The following is a 12,805-nucleotide window of genomic DNA, read 5'->3' as shown; positions in this document are numbered from 1 at the left end:
CTTTTTGTGATCTTTTTGACTGTTGAAACTTTTTGTGTTGCTCATGGCCTTCCTTTAGAAGATTAGTTGATGCAGTAAATATAGCGGCCACAACTCTTTTGAGAATCTCTATAATAAAAAAAAGGACTAAAGAATAGAATTTTTGTTAATAAAAATGAGGATGCAGGGAACTTGGAAGCAAATTTTTCTGATGGAGGTGGAAGTTGTTATGCAAATGGAAACTATGACATCAAATGCATGTCTAAAGAAAGGGTCCTGAGGAGCAGGGAATTCTATAAATCCTTAAGCATGCAGCTAACGACCAAAGGTAGCTAGTCCATACGCATATTGGACAACATTTGTCAAATTTAAGCAGTCCATGTTGCTCATTTAGCAAAGAACTTAGTGACAGTCTATTAGGCTATGGGTGACACACTTGCACTACAATATGGTGGTTCCCAAGCACACAATAAGGTATTAATCCTTCACAAATTTGGTTTATGCTGGAAATATTAAAAATGATTACATGTTAGTGGAAATGAAATTTTTTGTGTTTGCTAGTCAAAATGATAACATGTGAATGGCCAAATTTAAAAGAAAAAGAAAAAACAAACAAAACCAAAGGGAAAATAGAGTTATTCAACCCAAAAATCAGGGAGGACCCAGAAAGGCAAAGACATATGTACCTTTTAACAATCTTAGCATAAACTCTACAAAGATTTCGAAATGTAAAGTAGAGAACCTGAAAAAAAATCCCAAAATTAAATCAAAAAGAAGAAAATCAAAATGCAAATGCAAGAGCTTCATGGTGTCATTGAAGAACCCTGCTTTCGTGGGTTGAATCTTCACTTATAGGCGATGAGGATGCAATGCAACACTAGAGAACACAACTTCAGGATCAAGCAGATGGGGAAAACTTGTGGCTGCTCCTTAAGGATTTTTTTACTCTTTTGAAAGATTTAAGAGGTTGACCAAATGGGGCATTTGCTGTTAGTTTCTTTTTTTCACTTAAGCCAACTCAATGTACATGTTGGCCAGTGTGGCCAGAGTGTTACAAACTAAGCCTGAAGCATAGTAGAACTCTTATTGGGGTGGTGCTAGAGTCACCGATAGTCGATACTGAATTCGGTACTGACTGTGTAATTTTCTTTTCCCTTTTTCAAAGCATTTTTATGTATTTTTTTTAAAAAAAATGAAAAAAAAAATGAAAAACACAATACTTAAATATAAAGAAACAAAAATCCTAAAAAAGAAACAGAATTGGTACACTTTGTTAGTAGAAAGTGTAGGTGGGAGTATCATTTCCCTTATTATTGATGCAACATTCATTGTTGACTAACATGTTCACGATATAAATAGGGGCTTCTCTTCATTTAAGTCTATCACGTTTGATTCCAACAAATAGAACTTAGTTATGGAAGCCACTTCCTACCCTTTCAACTCAGGAAAAAAAAATTGTACATGATAGAAATAAAATGTACTAATCAAGTTACAAATAAAAATCGTAAGGTTCTTTAATATCATCTCGTGCAATGGTAATGTTGATGTATATTCGCGTGACACCTTCACGTACTCTACCAACCTGCAACCAAAATAAGACTCTCGAGAAACCCTGTAGAGAATGCCTTCGATAATTAAGTTAGGGAGGAAAATATTTCTCTCATTAATCAACTTAGAATACCTTTAGAACGAACCTGGTAGGGTATTTATAAGGGTTGAGGTATTCTATTATGGAATTACTTTTTCAGGGGCATGATTCTTGGTGCTTAGTTAGGAATATTACCTTCCTAAGCTCAGTTATACCGTTGTAGCACTCTTTTGGTGCAGTTATTAGCTTAGACTTATTCTACAGATTCCGATCGTACAAAGATACAATTGGCTAAGATTTACCATGGTAAATATGACATCCTTCTGGGCTTTATCTATGGGCTCGTACAGTGAGTTTTGTATAACTTTATCCTTTGCTCTTCCTTAGTCACGTGAACCCCCCGTGACTTAACCATTCTTCACCAGCTAACCTTTCCTCCCCAACAAAATATTTATTCACACACAATAGTTACCCTAAAAATTCTTACCATAGACGTGTAGGTGTGAATTTTTCTTTTTGATGCATACCATTTTCGAATCTGCTAGGCACTCCCATGGACACCCGGCTCTTTCCCTATTGTTCTTTGTTCGTCTTTCTAGATGTTGCTCCTTCTCAACATCTCTTTTGACACCTTTCTACCTACTTCGTTGTGCAGCGTGAAATCCGACGGTTCGTTTGATAGAAGACTTACCCGTCCGTTCTTTCAACGCGAAAGTGAGATTTTGGCGCCCTCTTCTTTGCTCAGCACTTGCACTTTCTTGCTACTTCATCTTCCCATAATCTACGTTCCTTTTCTACTTTCCTTATTTCCTTCTACTCTAAGTCTTTCTTTTTGCTCTTGTTCACTTTTTTGCATTCTACCACCTCATCTCATTTCCTATCTTCCTTCATTCTCGAGTCTTCACACTTCTCTACCTTGAAGGCTCTAAAAAATCCTTCCCATAATACTTCCCGTTCTTCTTGCTCATACCAGTCACTGGACTATTCTCACAGAGTACCACCCAAGTGGAACTAGACACCATGAGAGAACAATATGACATTCTTGAGTTAGAGAGGTCCTTCTGATTCTCATAGCAACATTATCAACTCGGAGGGCACTACAGAATACGTCAGGCTCTACATCGGCATGTTCTTGATGGGACTAAGACTCCACTTCCCGACATTTTGGACTATTTGGGCCTGGCTCCTGCTCAACTCTTGCCTAACACTTGGAGGATCTTGTTGTCCTGTTGTGTTATTTGGAGGCATGCCCTAGAAGCAGTGGGAGAAGAGAACCGCAACCTTACCGCTCATGAATTTTTCCATGTCTATGGCGTGAGGAGGCACGACGGGAACCAATGCAATTTTCGTTCGCACAACGGTTAGCGAGTCATCCACCTAGAGTCCCACTACTCCCACATCAAGAATTGGGATCGTGAATTCTTTTTCATTTTTGGAGTTGGTTGGGAATTTTCTTCCAGCGAGTCTGTCTGCTGTGAATTTCTTATCAGGGCCTCTTGGAGTTCTATCCCTAACATTCACAGCTTTGAAGTGACTGCCACTAGGGGGAACATGACATGTTTGGATCTCATCTACGCATGGGTTAGGAGAACTTAGATCATGTTGGGCTGTCAAGTCTTGAGCTCAACGGATCTAGAGCACACCTGTCAACACAAGAGGTTTGCCCTTGCTCCTTCGAACAGTAAGGGAAAGAGAACTTACACAGAGGGCGACGAAACCCGTGACAAGTCATGTGCTTGTAGCGACCCCGCTTACCCAAACTCATTTTATCCCTACCTCTGGGGATCAACGAGAAACTAGGCATTCGCAACCACCGTTGCATGATTATCGCCTTGCGGATGTAATAGGCCATGGGGCCTAGGATCTAGACTCGTTGCTGGATTCCAACTTCTTTTACACAATTCCTAACGTCTTCCCAGGCTTTTTCCCTAATGCGCTGTTCAAGAAGTTTTGCCCATCGTCCTCCTCATCTTTGGATCCATGCAAATCCGTCAAGGTGTTAGAAGTTGGCGACAAAAGGCTTTCTCCAAGAAGGCCTGGGCAGAAAGCCCTCGAAATTCGATCTGCCCACCCAATCCGCCCATCCTGTAGGGGCCCGTTATCTCGTGAAGGTGCCAGGTTTCATTATAAATTTAATGAAAGTGAATGAGGGTGGGTTAGGCTTTAGCTCGACAATGTTCTACTTCACCCCTCCCCCGTTGTTTATGACACACACACACACATATACTTAAGAAAAAACCCTAAACCTGACTCATTTTCTCCAGCCGCCATCTCTCTCTCTCTCTCTCTCTCTCCTCCTCTTTTTCTTCTTCATTTATTCTCTATCTCCTCTTTCTTTTCTTCTCTTCTTTGGCCTTCTCTTCTTCGCACACTCTTCTCCACACCCTCTTCTCATTTCTCATTCTTTTTTTGGTTTACTTTCTTCTTCTTCTTCTTCTGCCTGTCTGTCTCTCCTCCAAAACTTGCCTAGTTGTCTATGTTTCTTCTTCTTCTTCATTTCTTCTCTATGTCCTACTTCCAGATTTTCATTGGTTGTTTGGTTAATTGGTTGACTCGGTTCTCATTCAAGGTAGGTGTGGAGGATCGGCCAAGTGACTGATTTGGTGGTCTCCGTGCATGGAGAGCCACGTCCATCAAACACGAACATGGTTTCCCACCAAACTGGATGAATAGTAATGCGTAGGGCAGGGATACGAAGATGGTCAGTGCCACCCGTCCGCTTGTCAAACAGACAGGGCTAAGGAGTATATATGGGCGGGGACGAGGTGCAAGGGAAAAACTAACTCCTAGCCCAAGCAAGGGTGGGGAGTGTTGAAGCCGCCACTGATTTGCCTACATCCTTGGAATGAAATGGGCCCTAACTGAAGAAGTTTTGTCTATTGTCAGTGAGACTATTGTAGGCGAAGCAACCTCTGCATAGGGCGCACCCATGCCTAGTATTTTCTTTAGAGAGGAAGTACTTGAGATTGCTATTGCAATTGGCTTAGGCAATTCCTGAGAATTGGTGGGGCAACACTACTTCTACTGACCCCTTGGAGTCTCGTCTTGTGGTTCCTTCTCCAAGCAGGGAAATCTCCTCCCCATTGCATGTCCTTCGAGGATGGCCTCCCTGGTAGCCCCTACCGAGTAGGTTGACCATACTTCGCTTGATGCAGTTCCTCAGTCCTCATTCAGAGGATCTTGATTCCTCCAAGATTCTGCCCACTTCGTTAAACCCAAAAGCGAGTCTTTCGATCCCTTAGTTGCCAAAATAGGCAAGGAACTTGGACAACTCCTCTCTCCAATACGTAACTCTGCTACTAGCATGTTGTAATCTTCCTTTTGCTTGTTATAATTGTCCTAGGTCATTCCTTGTAGGGCTTATCTTCTTTGGCTCAATGGGTCACCTAACGCTAGTCTGGTTTGGAGGAGTAGGTCCAGTCTTCCCATTCATTCATGGAAGGAGCCTTTCAAGTTTTTTCTGAGGCAATAGAAGAGACGAAATGATGGGGGGAGGCTTACTCCCGCCTGGGCAGTCACTCGGTGTTGCAAGAGGTGGAGATTGTCACACTAAAGGCCGAGGTGTTGGACTTTCGGCGTGAGCATGGAAATTTGGATATAACCTTGGCCTCTAGAAATCAAGAAGGTTCCTGTTAGCTCATCTTGGAGAAGACTTTAGGGCCTTGGAGCTGCGTAATGTCCTCCCCAACATGGTGACCTTGGCTATTTTAGACTCTTTAGGAGGCGATGTGATGCTCGAAGCCTTCTTCACCCAACCGCTTCCTCATCCTCCTAATAACAGCTCGAAAACTTAGCCTCAGGGATAGCTCCTCCCTTTGGCTACACTGGTTGCAATGTTAGTTAGGATATTTCGTAACATACTTATTTTGTAAGGGGTATATTTTGTAATAGATATATTTTTGTGACTAATGGTTGTAGCAAATTTTCTTTTACATTTGCCACCAATCTTGTTGTTGTTCTTTTGCTTTTTGTTTGCATTGCACTTCCCAAGAGCTACAGCTCCTTTGGCTATTTCTTCCCTTTCAATGTAGTTAGGTTATGTACTTGATCACCTAAGGTTTACCCCACTTGTCCTTCTTATCATGAATCTACTGTGGCATGGGATTTTTCTAGGTCCCCATCGTGGGTGCGAGAGGTTTCCTTGTTCACCATGGTCGCCAAGGTGTGTGTCAGCCTTGGATGTTGAAGCTTTACTTGCACATTGCTATGATTGCTTCTTTGGGCGGGGGAGGTTTCCTCGATCGCTATGGTCACCAAGGCGTGTGTCAACCTTGGTTGTCGAAGCTCAACATTCATGTTGCTAGGCTTGGCTATTTGTGTGCGAGAGATTTCCTTGACCGCTATGGTTGCTAAGACTTGTGTTAGCCTTGGTCGCTAAAGCTCAACCTGCACTTTGCTAGGCTTGGCTCTTTGGGCATGGGAGGTTTCCTTGACCACTATGGTCACCAAGTTGTGTGTTAGCCTTGGTCGTTGCTAGGCTTGGCTATTTGGGTACGGGAGATTCTCTATATCACTATGGTCGCCAAGGCATTTGTTAGCCTTGGTCTCCAAAGCTCAACCTAAGCTTTGCCAGGCTTGGCTCTTTAGGCGCAAGAGGTTTGCTCAACTGCTATGGTCACCAAGGTGTGTGTTAGCCTTGGTCGCTTAAGCTCAGCTTGCACTTTGCTAGGCTTGGCTATTTGGGCATGAGAGGTTTCCTCGATCGCTATGGTCACCAATGCGTATGCTAGCCTTAGTTGCCTAAGTTCAACATGCACTTTGGTAGGCTTGGTTCTTTGGGCTAGAAGGTCTCCTTGATTGATATCGCGTTGAAGTCGTATATATGCCTTGTTTGCCTAAGCTCAGCTTGCACGCTGCTAGGCTTTGCTTTTTTAGCGCGAGAGGTTTCCTTGACCGTTATCATGGCGAAAGTGTATATGTGTTGTCTTTGCTTGTGCGAGCAGTAACAGTTCCTTGCTAGTCTGCCTTAATCATTCGAAGAGTCATGGGTGTGACTACTTGAACAAGAGTGATTCTTATTCATCGTTTGTTTCGGTTACATGAAGTTATTAACGAAACACTTCCCCAGGTGCTCTGCGTACCACTGGTGTGACAACTTCTTTCCATTCATATCTTCCAAATGGTAAGCGCTAGGTCTGTTGCTGGCTACGATGACTCATAGTCCTTCCTAACTTGGCCCAAGAAAGCCTTTTCCTTCTTTTTGAGTGGTGGTGCTGACTTCCCTTAGCACGATGTCTCCGACTTTGAATGTTTTGTGTTTGACTCTCTTATTGAAGTAAGTCGTTGCCCTTTCTTATAGGTTGCTGCTCTTACCTCAGCCTCTGCTCTCTTCTCATCGAGCAAGTTGAGGTTTCTTGCCAAGCCCTGCAACCAAAACAAGAGCCTCAAAGAACCCAGATGGGAATGCCTTCGATGGTTAAGTTAGAGAAGAAACTACTTCTCTCAGTAATCAACTTAGAATAATACATTTAGAGCATAATTGGTAGGGTATTTATAGGGGTTGAGGTATTATACCATGACATTACTCTTTTGGTGGCACGATTCTTGGTGCCCAGTTAACATTCCTAAGCTAATTCTGCCATTGATAACTCTCTTCCGGTGAAGGAATCTAACTCAAACTTATTTTGCAGATTTTGATCTTACAAAGATACATATATGAATGGATTCATATCAATATCCAACCAAATTTAAGCTAGTTAGTGGTGAAGCCACTATGTATGCTTTCCTAAGTTTAGATGTGTCCAGGGATTAAGCAGGCAGGAATTCAAGGAACAAGGATTTCACTTGGATTCAGATGAGTGACCCAAATCGCTAAATGCCTTGTCGGGCTAGTACCCCCAGCAGGACAAAAAAGCCTTGCACAAGCTAGTACCCTGGCAATACATCATAGACCTTGTACGAGTTTGTATTCTGAAGTGGCGCGAAAAGCCCTAGTCCAAATTAATCATGCTCTCAATAGCACTTGAACTAACCTTGTAATGGCACAAAGGACATCACTTGGAACCATCGAGTAAAGAAAAGAAAGTAAGGCCTCACTCACACTTGGTAGGAGAGTGAATCAATTTAGGATTTGGTTGATTTGTAATATTTGATGAAAATCCTTATAAAAATAATCTTAATAAATCGAGATTGCCTTAAGAAATCCCTACTAGGGATGCGACATGATAAGATGTTGAGCTATGCTATCGGGGGGGCGGGGGTTGAGCTCTAGGAATTACTTTTGCTCCAAATAAGAAATTATCTAAGGGAAATGATACTCTTCCCGTTGGGGGCTACCGCTGGAATTTTTAATTTAGTTTTTTTTACTTAATGATTAAGAAAGTGTTTTTTAATAATATTGTATTTTTTCATTTTTTTAATATAATATTTAAAAGTGTTAAAAAATACATGTATGAAAAAGCAAAAAAAAAAAAAAAATGATCCTATAACTAACGGTAGCTCAGCGGGAGCTGGGAGCAGTAGTTGTAGAGCCACCCATTATCTAATGGGTCCCTCTCACTAAACCCATGAAGGAAGACAACTTTGCAACCCCACTTTTTTAGGGGATAATTTCTTTAATTATTCTAATAACTCCAAGCCTAAATTGTGACAAACATATAAGGAATCTACTCATAAAAAATAAAATAAAATAAAAAACATTGAGAAGGGCATTTCCACAATAAAAGAAGATAACAAATTCATTCTAAATAACACTCCCTACCATTGATTTTCTCTCCATAAATGAAATAAACTGACTTAATCATCAGTAGTGTCACCAATCTCTAGACCCAATAAAATTTCAGTGATAGTTTCCTTAATTTGCAGGAGGAGCTCTTCACCAGTCTGGCCAATGTAAAAATTGCATCACCAATTGATGTGGAAGCCTATCGCTACAATTAGCATAAAATATTTGCGTTTTTATTTCTTTTAATAATTGTATTGTGTTCTTTTTTTAAAAAAACAAAAAAGGAGGGCAACACCTCTATGTTTTATTGAAAGAAAACCTCACTTATGGTTGAGGAAACCTTATACATAATAGCAATACCAAACAAATAAGACCAACGTGCAAACCAACGTGTAAAAGCAAACCAAACCAACCAAAATAAAATATCAACAGAACCCAAACTATCAATGTAAGTGCAGAAAACCCAATTTATCCAAGCGCAACATGCCTATTAATTGTCGAAGAAGCAACTCAGTAGCCTCATATCTCTTGTTCAAGCCTTTCGCACCATATCTTGCAAGAAAATTAGCAGGCAAATTCCCTTCTCTAAACTGATGTGAAATGGAAAATTGTAGATTAGAAAGGGACTGAACTCATTCATCCCAATAATCCCATAGGTACCAAATGGAACAACTTCGAGTATTGACCCAATCCACGACAACTCTGTTATGAACTTTCATATAATGTAATTGCAATGTAAAGTAGAATGGATATAAGAGAATCACAAGATTCATTCATTGCAATGTTATGAACACCCAACCTCTAAGAACAGTAAGCCAATTCTTATAATTTCCAGATGAAAACCATCGCACACACGTCTCTCACCTTTTCTAGATTCCCTCTATAGAAAATAACTAACTCAGCTAATCAATGGCTTACAAGTGTAAAACTAACAATTGTAAAGCAGGGCATAAAAGTAAATTGACAACATTAAAATAAGAACATCTACTTTATTTTCTCATTACGGAAGCCTTCCTAAAGAACTTCAAAATGCAGTGTCTCCACTCCATCCATGGGCCTGGCCATTCACTTGATCAATTATGGCCCATTCCCGCTTCACTAGGCTTCAGCCCACAGGCTTCATAACAACCCACCCCGCTTAAAGAACCTAGCCCACCAAGTGGAGCTATTCCTCCTGATTCCCATGGCGATTCACACGGCGGTTCAGCACTGCTTCCGGCTCAGGCTTCATTTCCCCAAGGTCATTGATAGGAGGCAGCGATGGCAGAGGGTTGATCTGGGCACCTAGCTTGAGCTTGAGGCAAGACACGTGGAAGATCGAGTGGATCCTCGATTCCGGTGTCAACTCCAAACAGTAAGCCACTGTCCCCAGGTGTTGCTCCACCCGAAAGGGTTCGTAAAACCTGGGAGATAGTTTGTGATTGTGCCTTACCACCCCTGATTTCTGGCGGTAGGGTTGCAATATGAGGTAAACCCACTGTCCAACTTCAAATTCCCTTTCCATTCTGTGCAACTCTACATATTTCTTCATTCTTTGCTGAGCAAAGTTGAGATTTTCTTTGAGTATATGCTTGATCTGTTCTCTGGACTTAAGTAGCTTGTCAACTGAGTCATTAGCAGTAGTCCCTGTGACATAGGATGTGAGCTTAGGGGGTTGATACCCGTATAAGGTCTCGAAAGGTGACATATTTGCAGAGGTGTGGTATGAAGTATTATACCACCACTTTGCAAGGGTCAACCACTGTACCCATTGTTTAGGTTTGGCCCCAACGTAACACCTGAGATACCTATCCACTGCCTTGTTCAAAGCCTCAGTTTGGCCATCACTTTGTGGATGGTAAGCTGAGTTGTAGTTTAGTGATGTTCCCTGCAACGCAAACAGGGTCTTCCAGAAGGCACTTAGGAAAATAGGATCCCTGTTTGAGGTAATGGTTTTTGGAAAACCATGCAGTTTAAATACCTCCTTAAAAAATACATGAGCTACATCAGTGGTTGTATAGGGATGTGACAAGCTCATGAAATGGTCATACTTTGTGAGCCTGTCAATAACCACTAAGATGACATTGGCCCCTTTAGATGAGGGAAGGCCTTCCACAAAGTCCATAGAAATCTCCTTCCAAGCTTGTTTAGGAAAGATTAGTGGTTGTAAGAGAACTGCAGGATAGACATTTTCTGATTTTTTGATCTGGCACACATCACAAAACTTGACCAAGTTCTTGATGTTCTTCTTCATGTCATGCCAAAAAAAATCTCTCTTGGCCCGTTAGTAGGTCTTAAGAAACCCTGAGTGACCCGTAGCTAGATCATTGTGTATAAACTGTAAAACCTTCGCTTTAAACTCAAAATTAAGGGCTATGACCACCCTCCCCTTCTTAAGTAGCAGCCCCTGCAGCGTTGTGTACCCTTTAGGAACTGGTTGGTGATCCTCAATTTTCTGCATTAAGTCCAACAATTCAGATGCAGATTTATAGCTCTGCTTCAGTTCCCTAATCCATTCAGCCTTGGGAAGTGAAATGACTGCTAATAACCCATCTTCCTCCACAGAACTCTCGAGCCTTCTAGATAAGGCATATGCAACTTTATTCTCTCTCCCTTTTTTGAACTCAATTGTAAAATCATAGCCCATTAGCTTAGTAACCCATTTTTGTTGGGCTGTTGTTCCCACTTTCTGTTCTAACAGAAACTTTAAGGCTTGTTGGTTAGTTTTGACCACAAAAGCCTAGCCCAACAAATATGATCTCCACTTTTGCACTACGGTGACTAGTGCCAACAATTCCCTTTTATAAGTGGACAGTGCAAGGCCTTACCCTTCAAGGCTTACTGAAAAAACAGATTGGTTACCCCCTTGCATGAGCACTGCCCCTATGCCACATCCACTAGCATCACACTCAATTGAAAATGCCTTGGTAAAGTCTGGAAGCTTAAGAACTGGTGGCTATGAAACTGCAGTGTTAAGCTATTGGAAAGCCACAGTGGCCTCGGGGGACCAAGAATATGCATATTTCTTGAGAAGAGCAGTGAGGGGTGCAACTATGTGGCCATAGTTCTTAATGAATTTTTTGTAATACCTCGTCAATCCTGAGACACCCCGTAGTGCCTTTATATTACTAGGGATTGGCCATTCTAACAAAGAAGACACTTTACTAGGGTCTGCCTTAACCCCCTCCCATGACACCACATGTCCTAAATACTCAACTTCAGGCACCTCAAAGGTGCATTTAGACAACTTGGCAAAGAGTTGGTTTGTTGTAAGAACTTCCAACACTTGTTTAAGATGGCTCAAGTGGTCCTTTAAACAGTGGCTATAAACCAATATATCATCTAAAAAAACCAAAACAAACATTCTTAAAAAAGGTTTAAACAACTCATTCATCAAGTCTTGGAACGTGGCTGGTGCGTTGCTGAGCCCAAATGGCATCACCAAAAACTCATAATGGCCTTCGTGGGTTTGAAAGGCTGTTTTGGGAACATCCTCAGAGGCCACCCTAATTTGGTGGTACCTGGACCTTAAATCCGATTTTGAAAAGATAACCGAGCCATGTAACTCATCCAAAAGTTCATCAATGACTGGATAGGGAATTTATCTTTAATTGTTTCGTGGTTGAGGGCCCTGTAGTCAATACACAGGTCTGCCTTGCGTACCAAGAGAATGGGTGAGGAAAAAGGACTAAAGTTGGGTCTAATCATCCCAGATTCTAACAAATCTGCCACAAGCTTTTTTATTTCAGTTTTTTTATAGAAGGGGTATCGATAGGGTATGGTTGAAATGGGAGTTGTTCCCTCTGTAAAATGATTTTATGGTCTTGGGTTCTCACTGGAGGAAGCCCAATAGGTTCCTAAAAAATTCTCCCAATTTGTCTCAACAATGCATCAATCTCCCCATTTATAGGCCTAGGAGGCTTGCTGTCTAGTTATGGTAAAAGTTTCATGGCTTTTAGTTGAATGAAGACCCCCTTGGAACCATTACTAGGAGTAATTTTCACTCTACTGCCCTCCTCAAAAGCGGATCTGCCCAGTTGCAAACCCAACAATTTTATCAGTTTTCCCTTCCACTGAAAATTCATAATAAGCTTGGAAAAGTTCCAATTAATGCAGCCCAATGTATCTAACCACTGGATGTCTAACACAGCATCACAACCTCCCAGAGTTAACAAATAAAATGGTGCAGTGAAATGATTACCTTGCAATTTAATTGAGGTGTTGGGGCAGAACCGTTCACTTGTAAATGAATCTCCATTTGCGACTTTAACATTCAGCTGCTTTGTTGGATCCACTTCCAATTTGGCCCTTCTAGCAATCAAGGGATCTAGGAAGTTATGGGTGCTTTCTGAATCCACTAAGATTACCACACTTTCTCCTCCAATAGAACCACATAAGCACATTATTTTTTAAAATGGAGCTCTTGTGATGGCATTTAGGGAAATCTCTATTTGTTTCTCAGCCTTGTCTCTAAGTGTAGCATCTTTTGTATCATGTGTGTCAAAAAAAACTTCCTCTCCCTTTTCATCCATATCTTCCTCCCAACCATGAATCACATAGAGTTTAGGGGACTTGCATACATGTAAGGTGTTCCA

This window comes from Juglans regia, chromosome 3 (assembly GCF_001411555.2).
Source record: "Juglans regia cultivar Chandler chromosome 3, Walnut 2.0, whole genome shotgun sequence".
NCBI lineage: Eukaryota > Viridiplantae > Streptophyta > Magnoliopsida > Fagales > Juglandaceae > Juglans > Juglans regia.
The sequence above is the reverse complement of the archived record's forward strand: the minus strand, read 5'-3'. Positions refer to the sequence as shown.